General features: G+C 39.5%; 1 long non-coding RNA gene across 1 annotated transcript in view; it reads right to left on the bottom strand.

Moving 5' to 3' along the window:
* LOC109323685 overlaps nt 1-15,517 on the bottom strand; it is a 645,093-nt gene that overhangs the window by 545,774 nt on the left and 83,802 nt on the right. The window contains exon 2 of the long non-coding RNA XR_002104716.1: nt 4,892-4,999. This is a non-coding gene — a long non-coding RNA (uncharacterized LOC109323685). The remainder of the gene's footprint in view (nt 1-4,891; nt 5,000-15,517) is intronic.

The raw sequence follows: 15,517 nt of genomic DNA, 5'->3' as shown, positions 1-15,517 counted from the left end.
TATTTATGTCAAATCTAGTTTCAAGGTCCTTCAGATTCCAAACTAGTGTCTCAGCTTTTTGTTAATTTTTTTTATTATTATTATTTTCCCCCAGGTCTTCCGAAAATGAAATTTGACTTCTCTTCAGGAAGGTCTGGCTATCACCCAGTGTAAAATGGGGTCAATATTTTCCATTGTGTAAGCATCTTTGAATAATTTGCCATTCTTTTTCCTGACAGCTAGTGGCAGTGGATCTCTGAAGTACTGCATACTTCTTCTTTGGAACTGGGACTGCCTGAGAGGGTCTTCAGGAAGTGCATTTTTTGGATAAATGTTGTGTATGCTTCAGTGCATGGGTGGTCTCTTAGACTAGAAAGTTGCATTGAGACTTCTGAGTTCTAATTACAAAATTTGCCATTAACACTATGTGTAGAGTACAGCAATGTATCAGTGCCTCAATTTACTTATCTGTAAATGGATACACCACTATTCACTTATCTTATTGGGCTGTAGACCTATATAATTTTTATAAATTATTTTAAAATCCTAAAATGAAAGAGACTAGCAGAGAGCAGTTCCTCTAGGCATGGATGAATCCTTCAAATTCTATATAAAAAATTTAAATTATTCACCACAATTGTAACATAACCATGGAAACTGGACAATATCACTGTGAGTTTTGAAGCATGGAACTGTTTGATACTCCACAAGTTCCTTGGATGAAGGTCCATTTCCTAATTAATTACAAGTCACAGAAAGTTAAACCATCTAAACAATTTTAAAAATGCTTACTTGTCTATGACCTCTGGTACAAAGATTTCTTTCTCCCCTTGATGCTATTAGGCTATCACTTCAGTTTGGCAGATTGTACAAAATCAAGTCCGTAGACCTAAAACATGAACTCATGGGGCTTTAAATACCAGTTCTGTCTTTGATACCTAACATGAGTTTGCAGACCTTGTAATTTTAAAATAATGATGAAAACAAAACAGATAAAACATACTTAAAACGTGATTGTACACTGATACAAAAACCGGAAGTTAATTCACAATGCAGTTAATTCAACAAAATTACCCCACTTCATCTGTGTATCACTTCCAACTAAAACCTTCATGTGTATCAAACAGAATTTCTTTGTAATAATTTAAGCAGTCCTCACTTGTAAAATGTTGATGTTCAACTTATTAACTGATGGCTATAAAATTATCAGTGTAAGCCTTCTATTCAGCAATTTCAGAAACAAATGTCTTGTTTCAGTTATCTAGGGACTCCCTCTGAAAAATGTAAATAATATTGGATCAAGCTCCTACCTAGATACTTGGACGAACTAACAGTGTGCTTATATCACACAATGAAGTACCACATAGATATTTCTGTGTTAGCTTAGATAACAATGCAGTATAACCTATCCATCTTCCAAAAAAGGCCTCCTTTTGGGAATCCTTGATAGGAAACAATTCTCCATTCAAGTACTGAGTCTAAGAGCTAAAAAAAAAAGAAAGAAAATTTCTGATGAGGAAGAGAAAGGAGGACACAATAAACTTGGTAAAGCCAACAACTAATAAAATACATAAGATTCCTCCACTGACTTTTCAATAGGCTGCATAGACACATTCAAGTGATCTGGGAGAATTCTTCCAGGTTTGTTCTCCTGGTAAAGAAACCTACCTAGAGCCACATGTACAAACATTCAACTGCTAAGGCACTAAAGAGTGGAAAGCTTGTAGTCCTGGCAGCATGCAGCCAGGGGGAGACCCTGTGCACACATCTCAACCTGCTCTCCAGGCTTCCTTAGTCTGCCTGATGACATATAGTAGCCCTAACTGGCTGACCTGGCTTGGCCATGGTTGGCCTATGTTTCCCTGCAGTACAATGTGGGGATTGTGAAGGGAGCATGTTCTGTTCCCTACTGGAACAGAAGTTAACAGAGTGACGCACTGTCTCCTTCTGTTGGAGGGAGGGGAGGGAGAATGCTAGAGAACTATGCTCTTTTTTGAGAGAAGGCACACATGTACAAACATCTGCTCTCCCAGAAGAAACTCTGGAGAGTTTCAGTTGCCATTTTTGCTCTGAGAGAAAAAGCACTGACTCCCCCAGGAGAAACTGAATGTCTATGTAAGGCTTTAACCTAAATTCTCTTCTCCAAGTGGATAATGATATAGGGCATTTATAGATGTGCTCTGGGAGTGGGGCAGAGGGGTGACATGCCCAGAGTATGACATGTATCAGCATCCACATGCTAAAAAACAGAGGTAGGGGTGCTTTAACTAAAGCTGATCAAAAAAACTTTAGTTAAAGCACCCCTGCCACCGTTTTTCAGTGTGAAGACACAGATACATGTGATACTGGAGTCCGCTGGAGTACAGTTATTACAATGTTCCACCAGACTTGGTTAATTGAGTCTGCTCCAACATGCTGTAATTACAGCACATCAGAGCAGCCTTGTTGCAGATTTACAGGTGCCCATAATGTTGTAGCATCCATTTTTATCTTGTATTGGGCTCCTCTTAAAGGTTGTTATCCATTACTGTCAGAGTCCAAATTTGGACATGTCCAACTCTAGACCCTAAGGGCTGTTCCAGGGGCTTGTATATCACACAAGAAGTGACCTCCCTCAAAGCTTCCTCAGCTTTGTCTGACATACACTATCTGTCTCAAAGATTAGTACTCTTGCTGCCATAGGAATGCTCCTAGTAGAAGATGGGAGTCTCTTTTCTCTCTCTAGCTTTGTCTTGATTTCCATATCTAAAGATGCCAAATTAAGCTTTTGGTCAGGGTGACTCCCTCAACTTCAAGAAATTTTACATTTCTCTTCTACTTTTGTAACTAGATAGGTATAATAAAATATTATTTTTCCCATGCTCAACACTTAACTGTATTTTAACCAAAATATTCCCATTTGACAATAACCAAAATGCAAGTAAGACTTGTCCCATTCAGTTGTATGTCATTGTTCAGCATCAGCAGAGACTAAATCCCACAGGAGAATTGTATTGATCTGGTGTTTTCATCTCTATTTACCAGTGGGTATAGTAACATACTTCTTGTTCTGTAGGGTTTCAAGCCAGAGTGGTTATCATGCCATACCTCATCTTTTGTAGCCTATTAAAGAATTGGGATATATGAAATCAAAATCATAGGCAGAAGGATTTTATAGATGCATCTGTAAGGCACTTTGGAGGGCTACTCTGCAATTCATATGTTGTCAAATATTCAGAGAAAATCATTACACTTAACGTGTAGCATAACATAAAAAAGTGGAGGGGGAGGAAGGACAGGGAGAAGGAAGAATTCCCATATCAACCTTACCCTCCATATGAGTCAAGAAAAAAATGAATTAAGTTCTTTTTTCCCTGTGCACTGCCAGATAAGAAATTTAAGAGTAGAAAAAGCACATTTCCTTCCACATATCTGAAATACTTTGAAGAAATATTTTTTTCTTTTTGGTATACATAGAAAATTTACATAATTATTAATTAAAATTAGTTTCCTTTGGCCAGGCATGTAGCAAGAACGTAACACACAAATTCAGCTTTATCCTGCTAAATAGTCAAATGAAACAGAACTAACCTGTAGGTAAGGAAGCATAAAGGTAAACAACCCTCCCCCCAACTCAAAACAACAGCAACAGTAGAAGGTACTGAATTCAGCTCCCTCCATTACACTGATAACACTCTGAGAAACAATCTTTTCAAGGGCCTCTGACTGATAAAGGATTACAATAAGACTTCATAGCTTTGAGTATGTTCCAGTGTATCTCACTTTGGTATCTTCAGTGCACTTATACAGTTCTCTACTTTATGGACTCTCATGCTTCACTATATTGTCTGCACACTTTTTGCTTTTCTCTCCCTTTTTAATAAGTGTTGGATAGTTTATCTAGATAGTTACTCTACTCTACCTTCTTATTATATTCTACCTTTAGAAAGTTTTTAGTCTATTTTACTTAGGAATTGGCTGATAAAGTAAAGGAGCTAGCCACCAACTTATTTATTTCTCTATAAAATCCAACTAGAAAAACAAATTGTCTTTGGGCATTAGGGGGAAGTTATTTTGGCAGGATATCAGGAATAACATCTATTTAAGGTAAGCTAAGAGTTCTAAGGAGTTTGTGGTAACATTTAAAAACTAGGACTCCACTGAAAGGCAGCTGTGATGAATTCCCCAGGTGTTTAAAAATATAGAGGAAAGTTTTATTTTGGGGGTTATTTTCCCCTCTCCTTTATTCTTGATTTGTAACTTCAACTTGGAAGCTTTTGTTTTCTCTTTTTTTTTCCAGAAACCAGGTCTGTTCTGTACAGCAATACTTTCATTGTGCTGTTTCTATGTATAAAATCTTTCCTAAATTATCTTCCTTCCCAGTTCTTTTTTTTCAAAGAACTAATACTGCCTACTAATACTAGCTACCGTGTGCCCATTTCTCAGGCATCTAATTTTGGAAGCTTTCATGGAATGCTCAGTCTTCCAAAGGCTCCATGTAATAAGGATACAAATGACATCTGTTTCTACTCTGTACATCTAAGTTTGTTTTTTGCACAAATACATTTAGGTAATTTTATGACATACTGGCACACAATAGCTAATATGCATCATCCATAAATGGTTGTTTTAAAATGGTTTTAGACTTCATTTTTAAATAAGATGACCTTGTTTCAGATGTTTGTGTTTATCAATCAGAAGATGATATTATTAATTTTCTGAAAAAATATTTGTAAAACAATGACATTATATTTTCTCATGCAGTTTAAAACAGAACTTTTGATTCATAAAAGCTAAGAAAAGACATTTTTTTCATCATTGCATTATGAAATATTACAAACTACATTTTGAATTTTGCTTTGTTCTCAGAAGTCAAAAAACTTTGCAAATAAAGTTCTACATGAATCTCCAAACTCATAAAAGCTTCACCTACCTGGAGTTGAGGCTGATTAGTTCTTCCAGTGCTGGTGCCAACATTCTGTCATTCAAGTGCTTAACTAGATCATGAAGGGCCAGGAAAGTGGTTGCCTTTTATTCCCACCTGGAGCAAAATATTGTGTCAGTCACTTTTTTCATGGTCCTCCAAGCATAATAAGACATTCATTTTGTTATCTTTTCCTGTCACATTAAGCGTTCATCAGAAAACTCACACAAAAGATTGAAGCATAAACTATTCAAGTCTGTGATTTACTCCTGAATATTTAATATAGCATCCTGCATAAGAGAACAGATAAAAAATTAGTAAATTAAATTAGTATCAATATTAAATACAATACCTGTTTATAATGATTTGATTTAAATATGAGCATGTCAATTTCCGATATAATTTTCTAAAGAACACCAAATCTGAGCAAAAAACTGGAAAATAAGGGAGTTTTAGACTATACTACATTAAACGTAATTCTATTCCAAAAACAACCCCTAAGTTTAAATTTATATTTTCATTAGATCTTATACTACTGATCACTGTGCCCATTATTCACCTTAGCTTCAGATTAGTGATCACTACAAAATCTTCAGTAGTCTTACAAATAATTTTTAAAAGATAAAGGTTCTAATTTTTAATTGCTTTTGTTTATTACTTAATGTAAAAATCTCACAGATGCCATTGTGTACAATACATGCTTCCAAATAAATGCTATAATTGAAGGTGAAATGTAAAATAACCCAGGATTTTATTATTATTATTTTTTAAATGTTTTGATTGAATAACCACAGAGTCACAGCTTGTCTTAATACACTCTGAATGCATTCTAATGGAACAATGTGTAGCAATTTCATTATATTTCATCTAAATATTTTTGTCCAAAGGAGAATCTCCTACAAATTTACTGTCTTCAAACAACAGTTTTATAAGAAGACTAGAAGACCGCAAAATATGTTAGTTATGAGGGCTGCGTGAAGCTTTGGGTGCCAATTTGATCTGAAGGAGATTCAGCCCAATTTGGCGGCCGACTCTCCGAATCTGAATTGAATTGGGAAACTAATAAAAAGGTCTAAATTTATTGGAAGCCTCTGAATCAATTCAGAAAAGATTCAGAGCATTTCAGAGAGATTTAGAGATTCAGGCCATCTCTGCTCACAGCTGCAGGGAGCTGGACCTAGGCACTGTGCCGGTAAGTAGGAGGTGGCTGTTAGAGACATGGGGGGACGCTTGCCAGGCCCCATCCCCTGCCTGTTTCCCCAGGCCCCCTGAGCACCCCCTGACCCCTGCCCGCTATCCCAGCCACATCAGAGGCTACCCTGTCTGGCCCCAGCCATGCCAGCTCTTCAAAAAAACCAAAAAAAAACTCCAAAAAGCTCTGTACTCACTGGCTCGTGCCAGGCAGTGGGTAGGGTGATCCCTGCTGCCCTGCACTGCCCGCTCTGTGTGGCAGGCTCTTCCATGAGCCTCATTCCCTGCCTGCACTCCCAGCTCTGCCAATAGCTGCCCTACCCAGCCCCAGTTCTTACTTTATCAATGTTCCTTATTTTATGGCGGCATAAATGTACACACAGTTTATGAATGCAATGATAGGTGGTGCTGAGGCTAAAGAAGCAGAATAGTTAATAATATATGGCTGGTTTCAGTAAGGGAAAATTGGTCAAAGTGTCTCTTCAAGTTTGTCAAAGCTGTGACCTGCAAATTATAATGTATAAGTGAATCAATTATGTTTTTCATGACAAAAACTAAGTGTAGTTAAGGCTGAGAGCACATCTGAGTAATTTAAGGAAAAAATATTTTACATAAATATTTTGTGATTATAGAAAAATCAAAATGTGATTGTGTTTCTAAGCTAAAGTTAATTTTTAAATCAATCCAAATGATACAGAGTGGAAGTGTGTAGCTAGGGATCCCAAAGAACCTTCATACTCCTTCATAGTGACACCATGCAATAGAGTTTTAAATTAAGATATGTTAAGGTTTGTGATTTCAGATCAGAACCAGTTTTTGATTGCACATTACATTATGGCATTGTTATACAAGAATTTTGGGTGGCTCCTGGAGCTCTTAACCCCTAAACTGCCCGCACATTAAAACCTGAAACTAGCCTTAAGCACTTATTACGAGGGGTGTGTGAAGTGGGCTCTATTTGAGTCAGATTTGGATTTGGCCCGAATCAGGGATAGTGATTCGATTCCACTAAATCTAAATATCTGGTACTCATTTGGAGAATCAGCAATTCAGCCATAGACACAGCTTAAAATATTTTTCTACATACATCAAGGTACCAGTGTGGCTTGTGAATGCTGCAATACTTCCAGTCCAATTCCAGGACGGCCAAGAAGTACACTGCCACCCCCCTGCCCTGCATCCCCTGACTCAGCAATCAGCCATGGGGGGATGCTGGGTGCCCCCCCCAGACCCAAGAGGCAACAGCTGATGAGCCAGAGGGACATGGTGGGGGCACGTGCTCCCCAGTGGACCCAGAAGTGGACCAGAACTGTTTCTGGTCCACTTCTGGGTCTGCTGCTGAGTGCATTGGGAAGCCCCCTTTGCTTCTCTGGGACACTCCATGTGCCCCACCATCACAGCATTTGAGAGCCACCTGCTACCTAGAGGTATGTAGAAAAAACACTTAAAGCTGGGTCTGTGTCCAAATTGCCAAATCTTTCCAAATCTCTCAGAATCAATTCAGAGGGTTTTGATTAGTTTTGGAGCTATTAAAGGGTCCTATTATTCAAGTTGGATTTGGAGATTCAGCCACTGAATAGGGCCAAATCTCTACCAAATCAAATCAGGGACCAAAGCTTTGCACAGTCGTACTCATTACATGGATCAAAATTACACCACTCCAGGGCAGAAAAATCTGTATTCAAGGCTACCTCTTAGTGTAAACTCCCTCCCTTCCTGTGCTGACCCAGATAAGGTCCACTGCCCCCCCCCCCGCCCTTTTTCTAGCACACCAGGTCCCTGCTCACTGTCCCACTCCTTCTGCTTACTTGTGGCTGCCCACTCTCTGTCCCTGGGGAGTGGCAGTTGGCCCAGACATGCAGGTTAACCCTTCCCTGCCTGCTCCCCCGGGACAGAAAGCATGGGAAGCCACAAGTAAGTGTGACCTTTCAGTCTTCCAGGCCCCTGCTGTCCTGCTCCAAACTCAAGCTAGCACTAGCACTGATCAACAGTTTTTGAGGCTCACAATGTGAGATGTAACAAAATGCTTAGATCCCACAAACCCTGCACTGCAATACATTCTCAGCAAATTAATTCTATACTCAGAGTAAGTGTTTCAGGAACGCACAAACTAATTTTTTGCATAAAGAAAGAAAGGATGAAAACTTTTTATACTTAGCTTTACTATGGCGTTATTTTGGGACTCTCCCGAAATTGAATGAGCATTATTGATGGGAAACTGAAATGTACTAGTTAATAAATTAGCATTAACATCATACCTTGGAAGAAAAGTATCAAAAGATTAGCATAAATGGACCTTTAGTTAGAAAGATAGAATGTTTATATTATGTTATAATGTATATTTCTGAGTCCAGTTTTTAGAACTCAAGCTAACATTTCACCATGAATGAATAAAAACTAAATGTGATAGAAGGTACTAAAGAATGTCTTCAAAGCAATGAAATCTTCACCATGGGAAACATGAAAAACCTTATTTTAATCATGGCAACATAGATCCTCCTGGATCATGGTGTATGCATGAAGGCTACCCAGACCTTTTGGTGAATATGCCTGGGCAGCAATTTTTTTGAGGGCTGGAGGCTGCCCAGATCTTCTATCCTCCCTTTAGGCCACTGAGACAGAACCCAAAGACCAGACTGAGTCCAGCTATTTGGTGCCTCCATGGCTGTATTTGTATAAATGTCTGGGAATTAAACACAAGTCTCTGTGTGATAGATTAGCATTCTACCACTGAACCCCAAGGGGATTCCCATTTTAATGATGGCACCAATCAGAAGTGTGGAATAAAAATACAATGGGCTATTCTAGTGTTCCTTGTTTGGAGTCTAAAGAACCAGGAGATGTCTCCTACCTGTGGCAGGCGAAGCTGGTGAAACATGGCTGTGTACGTCCTGTAACACTTAATCAAGCTCCATTCTCCTAGAAATTCTTTTCTCTCCTTTGGTTCTGACTTTGTTATTTTTTTTTCTCTCTCTTTTACTACTTCCCTTACTATGCCCTTTCTTTTCTTCTCTCTTTACCTCACATTTCCTAACATTCAGCCTCTATCATTCTTCTTCACTCACTCCTTACTTGCCTTCTCACCTTCAGCAGAGCCACGAAGATTCCCATCTCCCTGGCAGTCAGTTCACTTTGTTTTTTCTTGTTCCGACAGGGTTGCAGTGTGCATAAAGATACTCTCATCTTTGCACTTATCAGGGTAGAACAGAAGGACTCGTTCCTTTTTTTTTTCCCCCCCAAGTGAAAGCAGCAGATAAGCATGATGCCTGTTACTAATGTTGGCTGCCACAGAAGTGCAAGCAACACCATAGCCACAGTATTTTATTCTGCATCCTAAAATGTCTCTGTTAGGTAAGTTTACCTCATTTTCCTTCTTCCTTAAAGTTAATAGCACCAGCTTATACTATATACATGTTTAAGATTGAGCAGATATGTTGACATTTTCACAATGTGGTTCTATACTTTCAATTGACTGTCATGGACTTTTTCATACAGAGACAGGACTAGATGCAGAAACAGCAACAGAGATTTTAAAATTAAATTTTAGCTGATACTGCAGTTTAGCTTGTAAATTATTTTTTGTCAGTTAAATAATCTCAAATCCTTCTTCTTTCATTACTGAAACAATACATCAGTGACCATTCTCTTCTAATGAATTTTAACATGACACTGATATGACTTTGAGGAGGGACAAGTTTTTCCCAAGATCTTACTAGCAGCAGAATTTAAAGGAAACATGAGTTAAAAGTGGCAGACCACATCATCAGTTACTACAAACTGGGCACGTCTACACAAGATGCTAACTGCGCAGTAACCAAAAAATACTGCACAATAACGTGTCACAGTACAGACAGTGCTAATATGCTACTGCCCACTACGGCTGTCCGAAATGTTGCTAGCTGTTTCTTTTCAATGTTGTTTCGACTTGTTTCGAGCTCAAAACAGCAAAATTGAAATGAAACGAAAGGCTTTGAAACAGCCTTGAAATGAAACAAGGGCAGTTGAAACATATTGAAAGTTTTGAAACATTTTCAGTTTAAAAGCTGAAGCTGGGCTTGCCTGCAGGGAAACAGAAAGTAAGGAGAGGGAGAGGGAAGAGGTGGGAAGGACTGCTCTGTTATTGACTGTAACCATTTGGCTGCCTGACATTCTGCTGGTGCTACTGTGCTGCTTACTAAGTTATTGCTTCTTGTCATTTAAAGTGGTGGACTGGCCTGAGGCTGTAGGGGAGGAGGAGACCTCACTGGGGCACATTACTGTGTAATGTAGAGACCCCAGTGCCAGTGAAGGCATACTTTAACACACGCACACAGAGTCACACATCTCACAAGTTTTGCTTGTCAGTAGTTTGAGGAAACAGTTTAGCAGAAACCCCTGGACCTATCTCCTTGAAAGCTGGCAGGCTTCATGGCCTTTGCAGGGGCTACCATGCCTGCAGTTTTCACCCTGATGTGCCTTAATACACACACCTGACATGAGCTTTGCTTGTAAGCAGCTTGAGGTGAAGTTTCCCAGAAACCCCTGCACCCATCTCCTTCAACTTGGCAGGCTTTGTGCCCTTAAAAGGGGCTGCAGTGCCTGCTGTTTTCACTCCCCTGTGCCTTCACATTTACAAATGACACACGTTTTGCTTTCAAGACTTTGAGGTGATGTTTCCCAGAAACCCTTTCATCTATCTCCTTGAAACTTTGGAAGATTCATGTCCTCAGAAGGGGCTACCATCCTTGTTGTTTTCACTCAAATGTGCTAAAAAATGACATAGTTATAAGCAGTCTTGTGCTTCCCCATTATAGCCTATAGGCAAAACTTTGAAACAACATTGAAACAGCAAAACAGTATCCATCCACATAGAGTTAATATGCAGTTAGATATTCAATCATGCAACCAAGACATCGGTGTTTTTTCCTGACTGTGATATTGTTTGAGCTTTGTATTTTATCTTCCAGGGCTTTAGATCATGATTTTCTTTTAAAATACCTGCTTTGACTTCTTGTTTTCTATATTTAGTTCCAAGTATTGCATGGCCTATATTTGAATCATTACTTATAAAAAAAAAAAAATTATTTATAAGCCTCTTTATCTAGATTAGGTTTGTAAAAATTCTGTCTAGATTAGGTTTTTAAATAATGTTATAAACTGCTACAACAACATGGAAGGAAGCAGCATACAATTACAAAGGCGATAAATATGCAATTTACATTTGTGAAAAGAGCTTGTGGGGTACAAATTCCAGATGCCTCAGTAGGCTCTTGGATTCATCTCCACTTTCTGATAAACTTTCGGATGTAACAAATTTAACAGACCTTTTGAATAAAAGTATTTTTTTCTCTAGTGGCACACCTTCATATTAGTTAACATGTTGTGCTTTGTCTAGGCCAGGAAGAGAGTTTAAAGTTAGGGGAATGGTCTGATAATCAGCTGATTACTGTAATTATAAGTTGCTTGTCAGTGGATTATATAACCTTTCAAGTTATACAGTTAACAAATTATATGAAATCAATTTTAAAACTCATATTTCTCTGCAAAGCTCATAAAGATTCACCTCTGTTCTAAACTCTTGTAAATAAGCAATGTTTTGAGAAGTTATCACTCACCAATGAAAAGTAGACTTCTGAGAACAAAGATCAATATAGCCAAAATTCTAATATTTCCTATTAAACATTTTAAAGAGAAAGCTAACTAAAACTATGTACTCTGCCATTTTTTCTGACAACAAAAAATTTGCATCACTTGCTCACTCAGGTGTGCATAGAAATTGTGGGGAATCACTTCATACACTTCATATTAACCCCATATTAGAAGGCAATCTAAATCATTGCATTGCTATCAGTCATGTCCAAAATAAAATGAAATGCACTGACATGCCACTGAACTGGGCATGGAATGATCACTAAACTCCAAATCTGCAAATGGAGTCTATGGAAACTTTCAGTGTGTCATTATTAGGGGCATGCAAAACAGGCCCTTATTCATTTCAGATCTGGATTTAGCCCAAATCAGGGTCAGTGATTCAATGAGTTGTTTCAGATCACTGTCCCCATTTCAATTTGGCTGAATACAAAGCTGAAGATTCGATGCTGATTCAGAGACACAGCTTTAAATGTTTCTTCTACATACCTGGAGGTAGCAGGCACAGCTCGTGAATGCTGTGATGCTGGAGTAGATGAAGCATACCACAGGAGTGTGGAGAGCCCCCCTGCATTCTCAGCAGTGAACCCGTAAGTGGACCAAAAGTACTTTTGGCCCCCCTGGCTCAGCAATCAGCCATGGGAGGATCCCAGGTGCCCCCCCAGACCCAGGAGGCACCAGTTGCTGAACCGAGGAGACAAGGTGGGGGGGCAGCATGCACCTCAGTGGACCCAGAAGTGGACCGGACATGCTTCTGGTCCCCTTCCAGGTCTGCTGCCTAGCATGCTGGGGATCCCCCCACACTTCTGTGGGACATTCCATCCACCTCATTATCGTAGCATTCACAAGCTGCCTGGTACCTTGAGATATGTAGAAAAAAACATTTAGAGCTGTGTTTATACCTGAATTGCTGAATCTTACTGAATCTCTCCAAATCAATTTAGAGGGTTCCAATTCAATTTGGAGAGATTAAAGGGTCTCCTGAGTGAATTTGGATTCAGAGATTCAGCCACTGAATCAAGCCGAACCTCCACCAAATCAAATCAGGGACTGAAGCATCTTGCAATCCTAGTCATTATGGCATGGAGTTCCCCAGTGGGGTACATGCTGATGATCTACAGCCTTATCTGCTCTCTGTAGCCTTGTCTGCAATTTACTCACTGAAGCCATCATAGACATGGCTTCTAGAGCATGTGTGGGGAAGCTTTGGCTTTTTACCCAAAGTGGCCTGATTGGTCCATTGCTCCAGACTTTCTGGGTCCCAAGGCAACCCTCTGCTTCTCCAAGCTTTGCAACTGTGATGCTTATCTCCCTCATCTTCCCTGGACACCTATTAAGTGTTACCTGCAATCCCATTTTATTGAACAATCAAATCCTTGTAGATGGATGTTTCTTCTATCACATATACCAGACAACTGTGGCTTTACAGACTCTTAACCCCTTCTTTCTCTCCTATAAAAGTTTGTCAGGGAAACTTAGGCATGAAGCATTAGTACTATGTGAACATTTAAAAATAAATATTACAATAAAACCCACAGTTTGTCACACAGTAAAACTCTCACTAGTGCAAAAAGTGGTTGAGAAGAGGACAATTTTATTATGGGTGTAACAAAAGGTCAAAGGAGATGTTGAAAGGCACTGGAAGTCAGCAGACCAGGAGACATTTCAACTGTTGTGAAAGAATGGTTTTTTTAAGGCCAATAGAGTAAAATATTTGTACAAGTCCTACCAGAAGGAACACACTGGGAAACATAAAGGCACAAATAAATGTATTATATACATTTCTTTAAACATTGTTCTTATGAGCTTAAATGAAATATTAACAAATCTTAACTTTGACATTATGTCATGTACTGCCTCATCTTTAAGAATAAAAACCAGTAACAATTCTGGGAAAATGTTGCTATTCAGTTCCTTTATGTTTTACTTGTCTTGTATAACAATCAAAAATAGTCTATGAAGAAAAACAGAATTTGTACAAATCAAGCGAATACATTTGTTTAAGAATACTTCATTGGCCTTATTCATTCTTCAAAACATTATCTGATGCATGGGCGTCTCACAGCCTGTGCTGGAACTAGACCACAGGGCTCTTTGTGGGTTGGATCCAGCCTGGGGTGCAGGGCAATTGCAACAGGGCCAGCAGCAGTGGATCCAACCTTGAATGTGGATGGTGGCAGTAGTAGACTGAGTGGCAGTGTGGCAACTGGATGTGGGCCACACACCACTTGCCCAGTGCTGGCAATGGACCAAGCAACTGTAAGGCATTCGGGACTATGTCAGCAGAGCCCTTGCTCATTCCAGCTCAAAGGCCATTATAGTGACTCCCCTGATCTAGTGAAATCTGTACTGAGAATAAAGTAGTAAGCTATTTTTCTTTTTGCAGTTATGAAATTATATTTATAATATTCTCCCCAGTATATGTTCATAAATGAGCACTGATATATGTTTATTACAAGTTACATTTTGTATCTCTATGGCTGTGTAAGAGAATGATTGAATATCTCCTATAGCCAAAGAGGATTCCTTCCCTTGTCCTCAACAGACTTCAATGAAGCAATAAATAGTTTCTTGGATATACAAATAAACAACTGAGTTTAACACTGCTTCTGTTGCTTACGAAATTTAAACCACCATGAAACTACAGTTTATTAATCAATAGGCTCTATATGAATCCAGGATTCTGTCCATATGGAGCTTGCGGGGAAATCAGGGCCTTGCTCTCCAAGCCTAAGTAGTGATATTTAATTGTCACATATAATTCTAGTTAATAGTTTATTGAGGGGTCTTTTTGTTCTAGAAGCACTTGTTGCACATACTATCAGAGATGATCTGAGCATGGTGCAGGGCCCAGGGCAAATGAGCCTGTGTGGGGCCCCGCCCCTGGATGCGAGGAAGCCGGCAGCAGATTCAGCAGTTGTGGGGGGTGGTGGCAGCGAGTGGCCAGACATGCTGATTTCAGCAACAGATTTGGTGGCAGGGAGTGGGATGCCAAGCAGCTGGATGTGAAGCCAGCAGCAGCACAGCATCACCATGCTGTTCTGCCCAGGTCTGTGGAACTCCCCCAAAGCACAGACTGGTCACCCCGATTTCCTCCCCCACCCCCCGGCATGACCCTGCATACTATGGTCTTAAAATGTGAAGATTTATAATTGAATTGAATGTAAAAAAAATAGTATTAACCAATACAGAATATAAAGTCATAGCTTCACAGATTTTAAGGCCAGAAGGGACCATTCGACTAATTTTTCTGATCTACCATATGCCATAGGCCTTTAAGTTTCAATCAAAAAGTCCCCATTTAGAGCCGCAACACTTTATTTTAGACTAAAGCATTTCATTCTTCAGAAGACTAAATTGGATGCTGGGTATGACTAGAAGAGGATACCTAAGACCATGGTCTTTGTAATGGCAGAGATTTGATTAGGTGAGGCAATGTCCAAATGATTCCAGCTGCATAACCATGCCTCAAGATGGGATTTTTTTTTAGGAAAGGATAGATGAAATATTTATCCTGAACACAAGGGGTTGTAGAATAACTTTTACCATGTGGGCATATCCACATATGCAAGCACGTATGCTTGCAGCAGCTCAAAGAGAAGTGGTACAAATTTGAACTGGGGCTTTTTACCTCAGTGCCCAGACATGCACTTTGATGTGGGACAAATTGTGCCACTTGGGGCAAAATAACTGCCTGGCTTCTCCTGGTGAGGGGGCTGCGGGTGATGGGCCACCTGGGAGACAGTGATCATCGCTTGCTGGAATTCACCATCCAGCGTAAGGTGGCAAAGGGCTGCAGCAAGGCAACAGCCCTAG

Source organism: Crocodylus porosus, unplaced genomic scaffold, assembly GCF_001723895.1.
Source record: "Crocodylus porosus isolate Cpor-Errol unplaced genomic scaffold, CroPor_comp1, whole genome shotgun sequence".
Taxonomy (NCBI): domain Eukaryota; kingdom Metazoa; phylum Chordata; order Crocodylia; family Crocodylidae; genus Crocodylus; species Crocodylus porosus.
The sequence above is the reverse complement of the archived record's forward strand: the minus strand, read 5'-3'. Positions and strand labels throughout refer to the sequence as shown.